Raw genomic sequence first — 21,773 nt, 5'->3', positions numbered from 1 at the left:
ATTGAGTTCAGTTTAAGATAAATGGAGTCAGAGGAGACAATTCCATTAGAACTTGGATTTAAAGGGAAGGGGAATGGGAAAGCAGGGAGGGGAGGACTTAGGAAATGTGTGTATGGAAGCTTTTGGAGGGCTCTGGACCTGGTTTGGGCAATGTAGGCTTCAGGTCTTTCTCCTACTGCTAGAAAAAGCTGAGAAATGTTGACCCTGAAACACACATGTGCACGTGCACACACACACACACACACACACACACACACATACACTCCCTCTACCCAGCATACTACAACCTCTCCACACCTCTCTTATTAGGTGAATCAAGTTTGTATAAAAGGATGAGAACCTCCTTTCTCCCCATCTCCTAGCCACCATAATCTAAAAACTAGATTTGGCTTCAGGATAAAAAGAAGGTTTGACTTTGTACATTTTCTTCTGATATATGAATGTCTTCAGGGAAGAACTATAGGACATGAGCCATTGACAATGATTTTGTATTCCTCTCAGAATATGTAAATTTCAGGAAGATATTGCTCTGTCTCAAAATGAATTTTAAAATCTTGCTCATATGCATGACACAAATGACTACATTTTGTAATTAGACATAAGATATTTATATCACTTATATGGTTGGAATCCCTTGATTTTCATGCTCTATTCCCTCCTTTCCTATTTTATTTTAATCTATTTCAAATACACAACTTTGTATGTTGCCTCAATTACTTTTAGAAAATGAGGTGATATGGAAATAATAGCAAACAATAAAGAATAACTTTGTAGGAAACAACTTGAAACAATGCAAGAGAAAACAATCTTGTAAGTGAATTTAATCCAGACTATAATAAATAATATCCAACTTTCTCTTATTTCCTTGGAATATTTTGTATTTTCTTTCATTAATTGAAAATACTTTAGTTTGATACTTTTGCTCCAATAGTAAAAACAATATGATGGTAAAAATATGAAAAGTAGAGAAACAGAAAACTTTTCATACAGAAGTAATGGATTTTGATAATCCAAACAACTATTAATTAATGTGTTTACAAATGAACTTTATATGTGAATTTCTTCTAGTAAATTCATTTGGCCATCCATTGTAGAACAATATTAAATATGGAAGTTGGTGAGGGGAAAATGATAAAGAAATAAACCTGTCATAGGTCAGAGGAATAAGGTGGGATAGTAATAGCCAACAAGAAATGTGGCATCTACTTTCTGGATTTCTTCAGATTTTTCTCTCTTTCCCATTGAGGAGATGATCAAGATGATGATGATATGACAAGGCCTATGTATGAAGTTTTGAGGAAGAAGTACAGGACATGACAATGATTTTGTATTCCTTTCAGAAAGAGGATCAGAAAATCATGGTAAGATCTTCTAATAAGATCCTTACATAGGTATGATGCAATTGCTAATTGTTTTACATAACTGATTAAACTTCAGAATTTATGTTGCAAATGTATTATTTCAAACAAATTTCTCATATTTTAAGGCCTATTTGTATTCCTTCCTATGTGAAGTTGGAGCCCTGTGAAATGCATAACAGTTCACACGTGTAGTGTTTTGCACAAACTAGGAATTAATTGTGTGTTTGCCTTTCAGGAGACTTGGCACACTGTGGAACTAGGTGATTGTTTTTCTTTTACATTAAACAAATGTTCATAGTCCTAAATAAGTATACCTGTTACACACACCTTGTGTCTACATAATACCAATACAACCATTGTGAAAAACTGTATAAAACCAGTGATTAAAAGTTGTTTTATTAAATTTTATTTTTTCCTTCTCATCTGAATTTTCTTTCACACTTTCCCTTACTCAGTGGAATAGATTCATATGTGTGAACACCCAGTTTCTGTTTTTTTGTAATGGACTTTTTCTTCTAGAACACAGGTAGCATACTTTCCACTTTCAGTAAATAATTGGGTTGACTTCATTTTTTTTGTATTTTTAAGGTTATAAATATTTTAAAATGGATCAGTTGATTTTTCTTTCTGGGATTCTAAACTAACAGAATTTCTTCCTTAAATCTGAATAGTTTCAGATGATTTCTGATGTACAATCAAATTAGTATGACACAATACATTTGTATAAGCCTCTTATGTTTGTGAGTGGGGCACTGTTTCATGGTGGTGGGAGGTGAAAAGTTTACACTTGCTCACTAATAAATGCTTGGCCATACCGGTGATACAATATAAATCTAGACAGATTGAAAAAGCTGCTTTCAAAAAATAAAGTTTAAAATCTATAATTAAATGCTTTTTTATATTAAAGGATTTTCTTTTTAATTCTTTACTACATGTAATATTTAGCCCAAATTCATTTTTCCTCAAAATAGAAAATCTAATTTGACTTTATAGTTAAATATTTTTATAGATACAACTTTAGAAAAATAGGCAAAATTGAATCTTCTATCCCAATTAACTGTTTTGTTTCATTCTAATACTATTTTAAGTAATATATACACATGTAAAGTACTTGAAAATTTGCAAATCTTTATGAATAAGTACACATATCTGGTTTTTATCATTTGAATACTCTTAAATTACACCTAGTACTGAAGTTCAATAACAAGGAATTTTAAAATAATTTACTAGAGTTATTATCCTAAAGAAATTTTAATATTTTCATTCTAAAATATTAGCAAGTACTTATTTTTTAATATAAAATAATTTGACTAAGTATAGTTTAAATAAGACCTACAGTTTATTTGTATGTGACCAAAGAACTTGCCATAATTGTTGGCTTCTACAGGGGCAGTTTTGATGTGACTTCAGAATCTTTCCTAGAAGAATTACTACATCTAAACATGAATGCAGTAGAATAAATATTTGAGTTAGATTGTTAATGTAACATGGAGTTAATAACACAACATGACTTTTAAAAATTATTTTTGAGACCCAAAATACACTGTCTAGGAAAAATAATGATTTTATGGGTAGAATTTTACATAAACAAAGAAAGCTTGAGTGGCCTAACTCTGAATATTGAGTTTCTAGAGCTCAGGCATAACTAGATTGCTGATACTAGGACTTGTACTCACAGTGAGCTGTCCAGTAGTCACATTGTTCACCTCAAGCACAAAAGGGCAAGAAGCTGCAAACTTGAGAACTTAGAACAATGAACCAAAATGAAGACGCAAATGTGTTTGACTCCTGTAGCTAGTCTGCAATGTGCTCTACAATTGGTTAAAGAGGCTGGGAGCTCAAAGTCATCAGATCAGTAAGATTATCTTTTTTTTATTATTTTTTTTTACTTAAACCCATTTTATTACACAAAAAAATAGTACATAGTAAAAAGTTCCACCATTCATAGGTAGACATACAAGTTTATACTTGGTGTGCAGCTTTTCAGATTTATATTTATGCACATATACATGTATAAATATTTTTACAAAAATACATACCATGAATATAATGGCCTCTTGGTGTTAATTTAGATCTCCCTCTCATTTGGTATCCATGTTAAGTGTGTATCATTAAGAATGTGCCTTTCATTTGGATGTAACAAAATTCATGTGATTCCATTATTGGATATTGTTTTAGTAATACTTAAGACATTAAACAAGGTCCCAAGCCACATCTTTGTTCCTCCACCTCTGGTACAGTTACTTTCTCAGGATAAAGTCATAGAGATGGAATTGCAAGTGTGTAGATGTTAGTAATCTTTCTTAGGGCTTGAAGATATCTTTAAGGTGTATCTGTTACATTCTGCTTCCACACAAATTCCTCTGTGTAGCCAGTGCCCAGGCTACAGCTCTTGGCACAGGTGAAGACGGCCAGGATGCACCAGTCAACACTCTGTGCCCAGTCTGTCCACCTTGAGGTGGTTCAGAAGCTGCGACATGACTTGGAACTCAAATATTCTCTTGGCATCACAGGGACAGTCAGAAATATCCTCCTCTTGAGGGATGTTTTCACCAGAAATTCAGATGGGCTCAGTACCCCTGCCATATCTGAGAATCTGCTCTGGTTCAAGGGCTGTCTGAGCTTTGAACTTCTGGAAAATGTTATCTTTCCTGGATTTGTGCTTTGCCATGGAATCCAGTTCTTCCTCAAGAGCTTCATCCATGCTTCCTATAATCTCAAAGTCTTCTTCCTTTTCCACAACTTCGGGAGAAATCTCCTCTTCTGTTTCTATGACAATTTCGAATGCTGGAAAAAGGAAGTTGTGGTCTAGAGCTATATGGTCCAAATGATCTTGGGTACAAGTCTGCTTATGCCCCAACCTCCAGTCTAGCGTCTGATGCTCCTCACTGCAGGAATGTGCCTGGTGGCATCTGGAGGATGTTTGGAGCCAAAACAACCACAAACTCTGCAGAGATGAGCGCCCGACTTAAGTTGGAGACACACAGAATCTCCTGTTTCTGGGGGAGGGTTCTCAGAAGGTGGGTCATAGAAGTAAAACTCATTTTTCCTGGGAAGCTGAGCCTTAAAATCTTGCTGGGTAACTACTCGCTGCGCAGCCGCCACGCTGGCGCCGGCTTGGTGAAGCCCAGCTCCACCCGTCTGGCCAGGGCTGCCGCCATCCGGGAGTGCGCGGCGCTCAAGATCATCTTATTATAATAAAGTCATTTAGGATGTTTCTAACTTTAATTCTTTGACATTTCCCTCCTATAAAACATAACGGTTAACCAAAATTTACTTTTCCTTAAAATAAAAATCTTCTAATCTGAGTTGCAGGTTAAGTAACAAAATGACAGCCAATTCTTAATAATTTCATAACTATCATGAAAAACTGAGTTTTGAGTTTTATATAGGCCCTCATCCATAATTCACTGTTTAATTATTTATGACTTGACTAAAAGACTTATATGAAGTTCACTCTAATAAACCATTGCTGACATACCATTTTTGTTGTTGAATTAATTCTTTCAGATTAAAAAGTAATTAGGATACATAGATTCTAGCTACATATTATAATTTTAAACAATCTAAAATTAAAATTAAAATTGATGGGGCCTTCAGTAGAGAATGTGAATAACAGCCTATAGCTAACTCTAGAAGGTCTTTAAATCTCTCTCCTTCCTCTGTCCTTTCCTTCCTCCCCTTCTCTCCTTCCTCCCCTTCTCTCCTTCCTTCCTTCCCTCCTTCCTCCCTTCCATTCTCCATTCCTTCCCTTCCCTTTCCTCTTTGAGCTCTACTAATCTGTAACTAGCTTTGAAATTTTTCCGTACCACTTTGGCTAATTTCTCAGACTTAAAAAATGTCTTTGTTAATGGAATAAAATCTACTTGAAGTACTCTAAACAGAGCAATTCTATTGTTATAATAATTTATCAAAACATTTTTAATTTAGAAACTGTTAGAATAATGCAGACTTTAAGAAAATATCTAGGCAATGTTATATTTTATAAACATATAACTAATGAAAAGAAAAATTTCTTTTTGTCTAGTATTAAGATCAGCATTAATGTTATATTTTGTATGTATTTTGCTCTTCCAAAGTTATTATATTCTGAACCTGACTATAAATTTTTTATTCTTTTTTTTGTTTGTTTCACCCAAATATTTATTCCACAGGTCAAATGGAAAGACATTGCAAGAATCATAGAAAACAGCAGCTACATATCTGTTATTAAATTCACAAACATAATAATGAGAAACATGGATTGATTCCCATAAGTACTGAAGTTCCACAATTCAGGGCAAGGAGGTGAAAATGGACATCTGGGACCTTGTTGCTGACTTTGTCACTTTTTGGAAACTAGGACAGGTTGCCAAGAGAATCAAAACATGTCAGTTTATCTCTCAATAGAATTTTATTACAGATACCAAATTGTGTTAATTATATGTTAAAGTGTTGTCTTGCAGGTTAGCCAGAGATTTATGTTAAATTTAAATTTTCACTGTTCTGCACTTTTCTGTTTATGTCCTTTAATTGGTGTGTAATTGTTTAATGAGCTACTTTAATGATGTCTGTCTTGGGTACAGTTGTTCCCAACTAGTACTATTTTCACATTTTAGAAAGGTTAAGAAATCAGAACTCCTTTTTCCTCCTTAGTTAAAAATGAGGTGATAGAATGAGTAAGAGGAAAAAGAAAGAGAGGGAGAGGGGGAGAGAGAGAGACAGAGAGAGGGGGAGAGAGAGAGAGAGAGAGAGAGAGAGAGAGAGAGAGAGAGAGACTACTGCAGATTTTGATGGATAGAACTTAAAGTTTTGACTATTAAAAGCTGAGATTAAAAGAAAAATCTTTGATGTAATGCTACAGTGACTTTCTCGAGTCTCTGAACATGCAGACTGAGTTCACCTTCTATAGCAGGTAGCACTAAGTGTCTAGAGCTTCTCCTTGTACCACTCAGGTCACTAGGAGTACACAGCCAACTGTGGGTATTCACTTGTCAAGACAGGAGCAGAAGAAGTCATCAAACTGTGTACATCCAGTCCCTGCTCCAAAGCTTACTGATTTGGTCAACTACAAGATCTAAAAATGGGACAAGGGATCAGGGATGTTCAGAGGAACCTCTCTTTTGGATAGCCAGAGATGTGCAGAATAAATAATCTGAAAGTTTAGTTCAATTATTTTTCTTATGTGAACTCCATCTGATCAAAGAACTGTTCCTAGCCAAAGGAACTTCATTTATTAAGTAGTAAATATCCAATTTTAATTAATCAAGGTGCATAAAACTAACAGTCAATTAGACAAATTGAGAAAAAAACTAATCCATGTTCTCACAAATGAGTTAATATTATTTCAAGCAAAAACAAAGAAATTTCACATATTATTTAACTTCTGGTAAAATATTTTTGAAATCTTTCATCTGGATAACTGATTACTACTTTGGTGACCCTCCAGGGACCAGGGTGTTATGGACTGGGAATCACCATCCCCTTCTTCATCCTTGGAGACACTAAATCACTCTTTAAAAGTCATTTTCCTTTTCACTCAGGCAATTAATGACATTAAGTGTTAATGTAAAATAGCAAACCTTCCAATTCTGCAATTTTCATGATGAAGTTATAATCATGGTTAATAAATAGTAATCAAATTTACCAAGTGCTGAGTTGTTTCAACGTGATTCAATAATTAATAGCAAGAAACAAAAATGAAGTCAACTATGCAGGAATAAAGCAGTGGGTTCTAGTGGGGGAGTGGAGAAAATGGGGAGGTGTAGTCAAAGACACAAAGGAGCAGATACATAGGATGAGCAAGTCCAATATACAGCATGAGGACTAAAGTTAATGAAACTGAATTATATTTGGGATTTTTGTTAAATTGGTTGGTTGGGTTACATTTGTTACCAAAAAAGGGGTAACTGTATGAGATGATGGATATATTAATTTACTTCACTATAGTAAACATTTTACTCTCTGTATGTATTCCATAGCATCATTCTGTATGCCCCAAATATACACAATAGAATTTGTTTTTAGAATAGCAATGCTTTTAAGGAAGAATAAAATTATGGCATTTGTTGGTAAATGGGTGGAGTTGGAGAATATCATGCTAAGTGTAATAAGCCAATCCCAAAAAACCAAAGGCCCAATCTTTTCTCTGATAATTGGATGATGATACATAACAAGGGTATGGTGGGGGGTGGGTAAGAGAAGAATGGAGGAACTTTGAATTGTGTAGAGGGAAATGGGGTGGGAGGGAGTGAGGAAGGGAAAGATAGTAGACTGAGACAGACATTATTACCCTAAGTACATGTATGATTACATGAATGACTTGAATCTATGTTGTATACAACCATGGAAATGAAAAGTTGTACCCTATTTGTGTACAATGAATCAAAGTGCAGTCTGTAAAAATAAAAAAACACAAAATAACGTAAAATAAAATAGCAATGCTTTTTCATTGATATCCTACTGTTGTGCCCAAAGGCTTGAGACCCCACAAGGACCACCAGAGACCACGATCAATGCAAGCAGCAAAGAGTCATTTATTAGCGAGTTCGAACCCGGTCCTCTGCGTCCTTAATCAATGACGCTAGGAGAGGCCCCGAGCCCTCATCAGCAGGGTTTTTATAAGGAAAAGCAAGCAGTTTTACAGTGTTCTTCTAATTGGCTAACATTCGAACAGCTAAACCTCCCCTGGTTGGGTCCGGTCAATCTATTTGATTTTCATTGGGTCCTGTCAGAACTGAATGGTCCTAGTGGAAGAAGGGAGGAGGGAAGGGGTGAACTATGCAGGAGATGAGTCGGGGCTAAGCCCCGCTCCCGTCCTTGACGGATAAGGTCTCCAGGCAACCACACATTCCTCGGACAAATATCTCTTAACAACCTTGGTAAGCACAGGGGCCCAGCAGTCCTGTTTGTCCTTGAGACAGTTAGCAGCACAGATACCACCCTGCTCTCAACATCCCCCCTTTCCAAGGACATTTAGAGAGCCAATCTTGGGTCTCTACTGTTCTAATTCTTGCTGCTTAATGGGCTGATATTGGGCCTTTAGCACCATTAGCTGTACTGTATTTATTTTATCTTTAACAAAAGCAATTAACTTATTGATGATACAAGGTCCTATAGTTAAAGCTAGTAACAACAATATTAGGGGTCCCACTGTAGTGGACACCAGAGTAGTTAACCAAGGGGAAAAATTGAACCAGGATTCAAACCAGTTCTGACTAGCTTCCCATTTTTTCTTTCTGTTTGTTAGTCCTTCTCTGACTTTTGCCATGGATTCCCTCACTACTCCAGAATGATTAGCGTAAAACCAACATTTTTCTCCCAGAGCTGCACATAGACCTCCTTGCTTACAGTCTTTAAAGTCAGGTAAATTTGGTAATTAATGAGCTCCGGAGATCCTTGACATTTTATTCTTCCAGGGGCAGTCTCCAACTTCCAAAGGCAGATGGCTTCATGGCTTCATTTCCTCAGATTGACCCGATTCCCTATTTCTACACTAACTACCTGTCCTTATTCTGACTTCATTTACCCCTCTAATACTAGGAACTCCTTCACTGCTGTAGGGAAAATGGGCGATGACCAATCTGACTTCTTCGAGCTGGAAGTGGGCAGCGTGGGGCAAGCAGTTTGGAGTTCCCTTTTTAAAATTGGGTCAACTGAGGGGTCCAAGGTAGAAGTCTGGTTGGGGAAGAGCAGGCTGTAAACTCATCTGGGGGTGGGTGCTTCTATGATAGAAGAACAAAAAGACATGAGTACTGAAATGAGATTAGTACAAAGTAAATGTTGCAGCATCTGAAACTTGCCACTGAGTATCATGAAAATGACAGAAGTCAATCTCTCACCAGGAGGTGGAAGAACTGAGAAATTGTTCCCATAACTAGGCCTAGCAAAGGCTGGAGAGGACAAGGCCTTTATTTGGGGACTTTAACATTGTACAAGTTATCAGGAATGTAAACACAATATTTAACTCTTAATGTCATTGAGGTCCCCAGAAAATATAGTTAAGCTACTTAATGTCATCTGATTTTTGTAAAATATCCCTTATTGGTATAACCTGTGTTTAGTAGAGATCTCTATACTTCTGTTACTTAGGGCTAGGTAATCATACGAGCAAACATAGATCAAGTCTACCTGTATAGCTTAGGAAGGTCTGTAGGCCTTAAACTGACTAAAAACTTCTGACTCTGGCAGTTTCCCTTGATAGTTATCAGGCACATTTGCCTAAGAATCTTTCTTTTGTAGCTTCCACTCTTAATTTTAGTGGGTTAACACAAGTGTACATCTTAAGTTACTTTTAACTATTATTTCTTTTAAATGCCCAAGAATGGCTATATTTTGGTTTTAACTGTTTTGCTGGGTGTCCAAGACCAAGCTGGTCAAATTGACCTGGTTCCTGTCTTGTTAAAGAGTCAGCTGAGTTTCCACAGGGGCCACTCATAGAGAACTTAAGAGCAGCTTCTTAGCTCCATTAGTGCCATTGGTTAGGCAGGGTCTTCTCGATGAGGTGGCTTTCCTTGAAAGCATTAGGGGTGTCTCCCTTTTTCCATGACCCTCCTCTGCAGCAGATGCACTGAGCGATTCTCATCCTCTAGTCTCAACAATCTCCTTGATCAGGAGGTTGTGTGACCCAGAGTTGCAGCAGCGCTCCTTAGAGAAGTTCTCTTATTCCCTGGGTTCAGGCTGACTTTGAGGGCAAGATACTGTTTTTTTTTTTGTTTTTTTTCTTGGCCTCTGTATTTAATTCCAATTTCTAAGTTTGATCTTAATCATCCAGCAAGCCAGTCTCACCAGTCATACAGTAAGAGTACTGGGCTTTAACTTTAATGTCCATAACATTACAGTCATTTACACTTTTATTAAAGTACTACCACATACTATCTGTTTTGAAGGTGATGGCCTATTATCACAAGTTACCTAGGTTGTATGTTCTGGAAGCAGCTACTTCTGCAAAATAGTAACAGGCAACAGTTTTACAAAATGAAATTAGCAAGAGTAAAAACATATTTAGCTTGTATAATAGTTATCTTGAATTTTGGCTGAGTTCTACATTATATACCCTGTTTGAGATCACAGTAATCTTTACAACAAACATCAAACTTTTGAGCACAACTTTAAATGAGTTAAAGTCTGGCTTACTTTGGAGTCATTCTAACATGTAGCAGGGTGAGGCAGAGCCTTATCTCAGGTAAGGCAGGGCTCTTCACAAGTCTTAAGTAAAATGTTCTAATCCTAAAACTAATTTTTGCCCCTTTTGTCATGACCAGCATGACCAAATTTTCAAGTTCAGTGAGGGTCAAAGGAGTATTAGAAAATAAAGGTTTATAAACACAGATTTTGAAGATTAAACTGAGATCAGATGGAACTCTGTTCTCTGATGGAAATGCAGATCTAAAGAGTTATGTTAGCAACATTTATACATGTCTTATTATTAAGTTAAAGACTATGTAAGCATTATTATTTGTTTTCAGGAGAGTTACAGAGACTAGACCATCTACATAACTTTTTCCCACAACTGCAAAGTGCAATGTTATGAACTCTGTGTAGCTCTCAAAGAAGTCCACTGTCCAAAGTTACTGTAAGGTGGGCAGGAACTAGAGAAGGGAACTGATGAAACACTGGTTATCTAGCAAAACAATTTCTTTCTGCCCAAGAACAGTGTGCCTGATATCAATGTAAGAGCTGATAGGACTCCTGTACAGAGCCTCCCCAGGGAGGCTACTGCCACAGCAGTTAGGCATCTTGTGCTCCTACACAGGAACACTCACAGGCACCAGGCATGCTACAGTCATGAAGTCAGGGACCCCAATCTCAGTCATTGTTGTCCCATTTTTGCTATTGTGCATTATACTCTTTGTTAAATGTCATTTTAAGAAGTTTACATATATTGATTTCTGAGTCCCTATGAATATTAGTTAACACAGTCTAACATTATATCCAGAACAGGAATCAATCAAAGAAAGGCTGAGAGAGCTTTTAACTTTTCTTTTGTGTAGCAAAGTGCTTTCACCTTCTACAATATGAACCTTTAAACAAATCAGGCTGTCACTAACTCTTAGATATACATTTACATTTAAATTTTTATCTCAGTGAAATAAGTAACCAATTTTACATATACCTTACTGATAATATGTCCCATAATAGAACATTAAATGATAGAAATAAATCCCCAATAAAATTTACTCTTTAAGTTTAATATTACCAGTACAGACAAGTTTATTCTGGAGAATAGCAGCTTGACAAATTTCCTGCTTTAAAAACTTGTATACCTGGAAAATATGAATACATTTAATATACAAGGAGTGACCATTTCACAGTTACCTTGACACTTTAATCTTACTAAATTCAGTTTTTAAAGAAAAATTTAGACTCTGTAACATAGTACAATACTCTTAACAGTTGTTTAACCATAATTGTATAAACCCCAATTTTTAAGACTAATTGTTTTAAAAAATAAAACTTAATAGACACAAAGTTAAGAGTAAATTAGTGTTTCTAAGAAATCCTTGTTATTTTACCATATATTTTAAACTTTGGCTTATATCAGAACATTAGTATTTCACCTTAGGAAAAATCTTAAATAGCTTTAGCTGTCTCACATACACACAACCAACTTAGTTACACACAGACTTGTTGAAACTTGCCCTATACTTACACACAGACTTTCTTAGCACTTACTTAGACCCTCATGTATTCCATCACATAGGCACTTTCTTACCCAGAAACATTTTTTTCCTTTTTATTAAATATCTTTCCAAACCCAGAACCTTTTATTCTTTCTTTCCTACCTGTTGACCCCTTTCTGTTCACATTCTGAAACAACTCTAACTGAAACACAGTGAAAGGGGAGATGGTAGCTCTAAATCCAAGTCTAAGAGCTCCTTGGAGCTTTGCAGAACTGGAGGGGGAGCAGGGGGAAGTGGTAAGGGAGCAGATGGAACACTCACTCTCCGAGTTGAGGTTTTATCTGTTAGAACATAACTCTTAATAACCTTGTTTTTAGTAATGACACAAAGCAATTTTAAACTCTTTTTAATTTACCAACCTATGAAAACACCAATAATGTTTAAGTATGATACCCCATGGAATTTGAGGAGTTAAGAGTACCTGATGTTATTTAACAATGAGCATTTTAATTTTGCAAATTAATCAAATGTCACCAACATACACATTTGAGTAATCCCATACATGTTAACTCTAATTTACTTATTCTGTAAAAACCAAGAAAGCAGGCAAGTGTCCTGAACAGTATTTGCTGTCTCTTTCCTGTTGAGGAAAAGTCCTAGAAACAATTGATATTAGACATTGTTTAACATTAACATTTCATTAGTTTGACCACCTAGAGACCTGCAAGTTATTTTTAAAGACATTTCACTTTTATTAGTTTACTCAATTTACATTGAACCCTTTTTAAATCACGTGAATAAAAGTATTTGGATCCATTTTTAAATTTTAATTTTAGGAGCGCTCAGTTTTTGATGCAGACAAGACATGACACCAGAGAGCACGACATACAAATAACACAAAATTAAAGGCCTGGTAACTTTATAGGTGAATCTCCATTGCAATGTAACAGATGTTCAAAAACTTTAGTTGAATAAAAAATAGAACTGATCAAAAAGAAAAAAATCATTAACCTAGGTATGCAAGATCAAAATTATGAGCTCAAAAATACAGCATTAAAGAAAAACAAAACAAAACAAGAATCCTGGAAAATGAATTAGTTCTGTGTAGCAACCCAGAAGTTTAAAACAGACACCCTTTTGTTTTCTTTTTCTTATCTTCAGGTTACCCCTCCTTTCCCGCTGAGACTGCTGCAGTCTACATTCCAATGCAGGCTTCAGCAAGGCCAGGCAGGGGGGAGGGAGGATCACCCAGGACTTTTTTTAACCCCCCCTTTTTTTTTTCTGGTTGAGAAATCAGGTTAGGTTTGAATGCAGAAAATCACAAAACATTATTTCTTACTACTTTTGAGGAATGGAGCTGCTGAGCTCTCTGCCTAGGGGGATTGGAGTAAATAAATCTCTCAGGAACAAGGAGAAGGACTGCAAAGTACCCTGCAATGAGTATCCCTAAGCCTAAGATTGGATTAACACAATGAAGAATTTAATAGAAGGCAAGAGTAAAGACCATATAGTACAATACACAAACAGACAGACACATAGCATGCTAAATCAAAAATTGGCTAGCTGGTATTTTGTAGTTTCCCAGGTGCCACACAAAGCCCAAATGGGACAAAGAGTTAACCAGATGCGGCCAGTCGTCCGAATGCAATACTGAAGCTGCTCAGAAGCAGCGCAGACTCTGCTCAGAAGTGACAAATTCACCCAGAATGCAGCACAAACTGCTCAGAGTGCAGCACAAGCTGCTCAGAAGTGACAAATTCACCCAGATTGCAGCACAAACTGCTCAGAATGCAGCACAAGCTGCTCAGAAGTGACAAATTCACCCAGAATGCAGCACAAACTGCTCAGAGTGCAGCACAAGCTGCTCAGAAGTGACAAATTCACCCAGATTGCAGCACAAACTGCTCAGAATGCAGCACAAGCTGCTCAGAAGTGACAAATTCACCCAGAATGCAGCACAAACTGCTCAGAATGCAGCACAAGCTGCTCAGAAGTGACAAATTCATCCAGAATGCAGCACAAACTGCTCAGAATGCAGCACAAGCTGCTCAGATGTGACAAGAACATCACCAGATGCGACGAATCACCAGAATGCAGCACCAGCTGCTCAGATGTGACAAGAATGTCACCAGATGTGACGAATCGCCAGAATGCAGCACCCGCTGCTCAGATGTGACAAGAATGTCACCAGATGCAACGAATCGCCAGAATGCAGCACCAGCTTCTCAGATGTGACAAGAATGTCACCAGATGTGACGAATCGCCAGAATGCAGCACCCGCTGCTCAGATGTGACAAATGTCACCAGATGGGTCGAGGGGACGTCTCCTGAGACCCTGCTGGGGTCCTATAGCGCGTCCGCCAGGACTGTGCCAGCCCAGAACCAGAACCTGCAGGCAATTCAGACCAGAAAACACACGGCAATGCCTTACTCACCGGTGGAAGATGTCACTTATGACTCTATGATCAGGTGTCTGGGTGGGCTTGGGGATCCCGGACGAGCCCCCATATGTTGTGCCCAAAGGCTTGAGACCCCACAAGGACCACCAGAGACCACGATCAATGCAAGCAGCAAAGAGTCATTTATTAGCGAGTTCGAACCCGGTCCTCTGCGTCCTTAATCAACGACGCTAGGAGAGGCCCCGAGCCCTCGTCAGCAGGGTTTTTATAAGGAAAAGCAAGCAGTTTTACAGTGTTCTTCTAATTGGCTAACATTCGAACAGCTAAACCTCCCCTGGTTGGGTCCGGTCAATCTATTTGATTTTCATTGGGTCCTGTCAGAACTGAATGGTCCTAGTGGAAGAAGGGAGGAGGGAAGGGGTGAACTATGCAGGAGATGAGTCGGGGCTAAGCCCCGCTCCCGTCCTTGATGGATAAGGTCTCCAGGCAACCGCACATTCCTCGGACAAATATCTCTTAACAACCTTGGTAAGCACAGGGGCCCAGCAGTCCTGTTTGTCCTTGAGACAGTTAGCAGCACAGATACCACCCTGCTCTCAACACTACCACGTGTAAAACACTATGCTGGACTCTTTAACCTTGATTGCAATTTACTAATCTAAAGTTCAGGCAGCTTAAGTAAATTGCCCATAGATACATAGTTTACTAGTAACACATTCAGTATTTAAATACTAGCCTATTATATTCCAAAATGTGTGCTATTTTCACTGCACTATTACAAGGAAAGAGAGCTGAATTCATTTTGGCATGAACTTTTATGCCTATTTGTTGTATATACAGAAAAGGAAAGGTAAACTGATCTTGCATTTCCTGCCATGAAAGATTAGGAATTTTAATTTATTCTAAGTAAATTATTTTCATCTCCCCTTGCTTGCTTCTTCAGTTAACACTGTATTTTAGTACTTCTATTAGTAATAACTTTTGTAATTTCAAATATAACTTTACATCTTATTTGTCTATCAAATCGATGGTATTTCTTGATATTTGATGGAATTTTTAAAACGGTGGCATGATTTCTTAGTTGGGTTTTTGTTTTTCCTGGTGTTTCCAATTGTCTTTCATTTTCTTATTGATAAAAGATGTGTATGACTTCACTGTATCACTAAAATCATTTAAATTTTTAAGTAAAATCTATACTAAAGTCATTCTTCCTGATTACATTCTACTTGGATTTAGGTTAACTGATCAGTGCTAACTTGAAATTACTTTTTCTCAAAACACCTTTATTTTTCTTACGTACTTGAAAATTTCATGGGATACAGGAATTTAAGTTCAGAATTTCGGGCATCAGGACTATGAAGGCATTTCTCCAATTTTATTGTGGTGGTATTAATGAGAAATTTTTAAACAATCCATTTTATTTGTAACTCTGCTCTTTCTACCACTATAATCTTCCTTATTTCTTTATGTTCTAGTCATTGATAAAGAATCTTGCAATTAGTTCCCTTGTTTAATGTCCTGATTCTGTTTGTCTTCTCCTATTCAGCAAACATGATTTTCTAGCACTCGCTATACTCCCTGGCCTTTCTCTTTCAGACTCTTATTTATTCTGCCCTGTGGCTTTTTATATTAGTTTATCCTATAGTTCCTCAGTCAGGAATTAATTAATATCTTAAATGTATTTATGGTCTCCATTCTCATTCTTAGCACTGCAGAAAATGTTTTTTGTTTTTTTTTAATTACTCTTTTTTTCAGTGGAGAATTGGGAGAAAAAATAAAAGGGTGTGGTTGGGAGACAGAATTTTGGTTAGTCATAAATAGAGAGAGAGGAAATACTATAGGAAAGCCTCCAGTGGCTTGTGGACATCATCCAGCAATTCTAGATTTCCTCAATTAGGTTTCCTATTTCTCACATTTATATTTCTTAACCCTTTCAATTATCCCTTCCACAGTATCTGATGTATTCCCCAGAAATAATATAAAATTAGCAAAAGTAATTTTGCAAACAGACACATAGACCCATGGAACATATTAGAGAATGCAGAAATGAATCCACATATTTAGAGCAAATTTATTCTGGACAATGATGCCAGAAACATATATTGGGAAAAGGACAGTTTCATCAAATGGTGCTGAGAAAACTGGAAATCTACATGTAGAAGATTAAAACTTGACCCCTACCTCTTATCCTGTACAAAAATCAATGCAAAATGTATCAAAGATCTTAAGGTAAGACCTGAAACTCTGAAACTACTACAGGAAAAAACTGGGGAAACACTTTGGGATATTGGTAAAGGTGATGATTTTCTGAATAGGACTCTGAAGGTACAGGAAGCAAAATCAAACATTGACAAATGGGGATTGCATCATTCTAAAATGTTCCTGCACAGCAAAGAAAACAACCAATAGAACAAAGGGATGATCCACACAATGAGAGAAAGTATTTTCCAGCTGTTCATCTGACAGAAGGTTAATATCCAGAATATTAAAGAACTAAGGAATACTTAACAAAAATAAATCTATTAAGAAATAGACACTTCCCAAAAGATGAAATATATAAATGGCTTATAAAGTTGAAAATGTTAAATATTATTAATGCATTTTATTAACATATTTGAATTATTGGGAAAATTCAAATATGTGTTAATAAAAATAGATGTGGGAAAAGGTGATTTCTTCTCATCGCTAAACATCTCTTCACTAAATCTATACCTTGATTGCATGCACACCCATTTTTTTCTTTCTTCCATCCATTACATTTGCGAAAGATGTCCGTTCTTTTCTGGTAGGTCTTGACATCCCTGTGCTCTGATCTCATTCGTTTCTACATTAACATCTGCATGTTTTGCTGCTTCTTCAACTTTCCCTCCATGTTATCTTTTTCATGGCAACACTTGTATATGTTTATCATCTCAATCAAGCCACCTTTGATTCCAGGTTATCCAACAGATTCTCTTTTTCTTTCTTTCTTTCTTTTTTTTTTTTGCGGTGCTGGGGATCAAACCCAGGGCCTTGTGCTTGCCTTGCAAGCACTCTACCGACTGAGCTATCTCTCCAGCCCCCAACAGGTTTTCTTCATATCTCTCATTTTCCTTTCATAGTTACAGAGTTCTGTCTATACTCTTTGTCACATTTTCTCAATTTCACACATAATATACACATCTAGGAAATATATATTTATTTCATAGATGTTAGGTAATACAATATTATTTATGATGTGGCAACCTACTATATATGAAGTGTGGTTGCTTGCTTTATTAACGTGAGACCATACAAAAAGGACAGTTTCTAACAGTTTCAATACATTCCTTTCTTGGATTGTACAGTAATTTATCTAGTCAGTTTCCTATTATAGGACTTTCAGGTTGTTCTCGGTCTTATTATAAATATTAATACAAATATTATAAATATTAATGCAAATGTCCATATATCACTTTGTCAATGTATACCTAGATAGAAATTAAATTTATGAAAAGTTAAATTTATAGGTTGGAAAAATATATGGGTTCTTAATATTGACAGCTACCAATAAAGTACCTGCCATAAAACTTATCCCAATGCATTTTCCCATCAGTAGTTTTTGGGAAAACCTGTTTTACACATGCTCATACTTCTGAGGGCAACTCTCCTGGCTTTCCTTGTCTTCCCCTTTCTCCTCCTCTTCAACCACCTTTGTAGTCCTTTCTTCCTTTTTAATTATCTACTGATGCTTCTTAATCTCCTTTCCAGAACCTTATGTTCATTTCACTGTACACTCTCATTGCACAATATCATCTACTCTTTTGGTTCAATTTTCAATCTACATGTTGAAGTCTCCCAAGACCTTGCCTCCATTCTGAAGGTTCTTGTGGACTTGTGTTACATTTCCTCTGAAATATCTTTGGCAAGATGCCTTGCAAACTTAATGAGTCTGAATCTAAGCACATCTTTCCTCCGAAACTATTTTACTTTTAGTGTTACATTGCTCAGTTCGTGTTTTCACTAAACCCTATTTAGACTCTAGACTTGAGAGTATTTATTGCATCCTGCTTTCCTGTCTCAGTCTCTTCTCTTAGCCCCACATCCAAAATACGCACCAAGTTTTTATGTTCAGCAGCTTCTATTTTCCAAACATTTATCAAATGAATCTTTCTTCTACATTGCCTCTGTTACTACCCTTATCCTGCCCACCACTGACTCTCGTGAAATGATTTTACTATCTCCCAGCTTGGACATCTACCACTAGTTCTTTGCTCCTATCCAGTCTCCACCTTCCAACTACAGTAATTATATTTAAAAAACAAAACAAAACTCAAAAACCTGAATCTAGTCATTTCACTTCCTGGCATAAAATCTTTCAATAACTTCTCAATTTCCTTAGGATAAAGGAGTAAATATCCCTAGGATAAAGGATAAATTCTCCATCCTTCTATTACTTTACTACAAGACCCAGCCAAATTGGACATTATAGCTTCTCTCATTTTCATGACTTATTGTACATACTCTTTTTTTCCACCTTGACCACACTCTCCTCCATCATCAAATCAAAGCTGAAATGTTATCTCCTTAGACAATTACTGGTTTCTATAAATTGTTAGGTTCCCCTGAACTTTCCCCATAATGATGATTTAATATTTGATTATAAATACTTGCTTAATGTCTGCACTCCATTTTAGAGTATGTTTCATGATTCCAAGGCCTGTTTTTGTCATGCTCATCAATCTATTCCTAATGCAGACTTAGGACAATGCCTCAAACATAGTAAACACTCAATAAATATTTATTGAAGTATATGAATGAACAAATGATTAATTGCATGTATTGGTAAACATAAGATAGTGAGGCAAAAAATAAGACAGAAACATTAAGTTGTTTTCTCAGAAATACAGATAGTTATACTGACCTATTGATATATGTTTTTTTATCTCCCTGTGATCCACAGCTTGTATTTCTAAGATGTCTGGTGGATAGTGTAGATGTTCTGTCAGTAGCCTTGGAACACTGTTAGTGAAACTCATGACCTTATCCTTGTTAGCATAGCTCTATGAAGGAACTAGTATAGATGGCTACAAATTTTTGTCAAGGACAGTTTATGTATAATTTGGCAAACTATATGCAGAAAGTCATTCTTATGTGATTTTTGATGATTGCCATATCTATTGCTCAATTTCAATAAACTCCAAAGAAAAACTGAATAATCTCTGATATTACCAATTATTTTAGTGATTTAATGTTTTTTCTTTTTACTCTATGGCACCTGCCAAAAGTAAATATCTGAATTACTTGGCATTTATTGGATAAACAGCATTTCATTTTTACACAAATATTGACATTAATTAAGTCTTCCAACATCTGGGATGTAGGTGAGTGTTCTGCTAATTTTGCAGAAATGGAAGTGAAACCGCAGTGCCCTGCATGTTCGCCAACATCACTGAACAAGTCAGTGTCAGGACTGGGAGTACCACTCAGGAATTTGGGGCTGTGAATCTTCTGTAACTAAACTGCCTTCATAAGGGAAAAGCACACTGGGAATATATTCCTGGCTTTATGCTTCCTATCAATCTTGGAAGGCCCAGGATCTCATGAGAATTCCTGTTTCCAATTTCAATTTTATGAGTGAGGGCAGTCTAGTAAGCACCACATACAAATTAAAAATATCATACATTTATGTGAAACAGAATTTTGAAAAATGTTTTTATTTTCATTCCTTTTTTCATTTTGCATTCTTTCTAATGCTCTGTTTTCCTTAAAAAATTATTTTAATCCATGGAGTCTTTGAAAGGATATCCTTTAAAGAAAATCCTCATGATTATAAGGTGAAAAATATGCTAGGCAAACAAATGTCACACATTGTATTTCTAAATACCATTTTGTAGTTTGCATTACTTCGGTCACATTGTGTAAATCAAAACTATAAGAAAGGGGGTTTTCAAGATGGCGGACTAGAGGGCGGCTGCATTTCATGTTGCTCCAGGATGCAGGATTCAAAAGAGGAGATAGTGAGAGACTTGGGACCAACTCAAAGTCGCCGGGTGAGTCTCTCCCATTAGGGAGGCATCCCGGATGGGGCAGTAGCCCCAGAACACAGGGAACTTTGTGAAGTAGAGTTGCCCAGCAACACACCCCTCCCCCCACTGGAGCAGTAAGCACGGACCACTGGGAACATCGTAGAGGTGGCTGCTCAGCACAGCACTTGGACTCGGAGCAACCACTGGGGCTCCAGGAGGCTGCCTGAGGAGGAGCTGCGTGGCGAGCTGCTTGGACTCAGAGTGATCGCTTCTGAACACCGGGGGGCTGCCCATGGGAAGAGGAGAAACATGGCGGGTCGCTTGGTCTAGGAGTGACTGCATCAGAGCTGTAGGCGGTTGCCAGAGGAGGAGCTGCGTGGCAAGCTGTTTAGACTCAGAATCACCGGGTTGCCCGGAGGAAGAGGAGAAGTGTGGTGGGTCGCTTCGTCTAGGAGTGACTGCATCAGAGCCACAGGCAGTTGCCAGAGGAGGAGGCAAGTAGTGAGTTGTTTGGACTCAAAGCGACCGCTCCTGAACACCGGTGGCCTGCCTGGAGGAGGAGCGCGGTGGGTAACTTAGTCTCCTAGCAACCACTCCTGAACACCCGGGGGGGCTACCCCGAGGAGGAAGAGGAACAGGGAGGGTCACTTGGACTTGGAGTGACTGCCTAGGGCTGCGAGTGGTTGGCGAGAGGAGGAGACACGAAGTGAGTTGCTTGGACTCCTAGTGACTGTGTCGGAACAATGGGTGGCTGTCTGGAGGAAGAGGTGTGTGGCGGGTCTCTGGGTCTCAGAGCTATTGTATGGGGCTCCAGGTGGTGGCTCAGAGGAGGGGCCACATAGCCAGGCGATCAGGTCCAGAGCAGGGTCCCAGGACATAGGCAGCTTCTTGCTGGAAGAGCCACACAGAGACACAACTAGGGGGGAGTGAAGTTTCCAGGACTGTGGGCAGATTCTCTGAGGAGAGGCAGTCTAAGGAGACTCATCTGCGAAGGGTGAGGCTCCCAGGCCCAGGACGTAGGTCCAGACCCCTGGGAACATTGCAGAGGAAGAGAGCCCAGCCCAGGCGGTAGTTGTAGATTGAGGGGAACCTCTAGGAGGGGAACTGACCAACGAGACCTCCCCACCGGGTGAGTCTTCCCTGCTGGGTGAGGTTTTCCCACAAGGATGGTAAAACCAGAAATACAGGCACAAACAGGCCTTGCCTCAGCCCGCAGCCTAGTTCCCCTTTGGATGATCAGAGGTCAACAAGTGGAGGCACCTCTGCCCACTATCAGGGAATATACCCCACCTGAGGATCACCACCCCTAGAGAGGCAGCTTCCTTGTGGAGCACCGCATTATCCAATTCCTCTAAGACTTCAGGCTACTGAAGGATAAGAGGGGATATACTAGCAATCTTCAGGGACATTATAAGTCAATAGAGG

The 21,773-nt window shown here is 37.8% G+C and overlaps 1 long non-coding RNA gene and 1 pseudogene across 1 annotated transcript; one reads left to right on the top strand and one right to left on the bottom strand.

Moving 5' to 3' along the window:
- Positions 1-3,091: 3,091 nt before the first annotated feature.
- LOC124961072 (uncharacterized) lies at positions 3,092-5,810 on the top strand. The gene is made up of 2 exons (XR_007104228.1): positions 3,092-3,216; positions 5,516-5,810. It is a non-coding gene; the product is annotated as an uncharacterized LOC124961072 (long non-coding RNA).
- LOC124961733 (programmed cell death protein 2-like) lies at positions 3,684-4,522 on the bottom strand (annotated as a pseudogene).
- Positions 5,811-21,773: the final 15,963 nt, after the last annotated feature.

Source organism: Sciurus carolinensis, chromosome 12 (genome assembly GCF_902686445.1).
Source record: "Sciurus carolinensis chromosome 12, mSciCar1.2, whole genome shotgun sequence".
Lineage (NCBI taxonomy): Eukaryota > Metazoa > Chordata > Mammalia > Rodentia > Sciuridae > Sciurus > Sciurus carolinensis.
The sequence above is the reverse complement of the archived record's forward strand: the minus strand, read 5'-3'. Positions and strand labels throughout refer to the sequence as shown.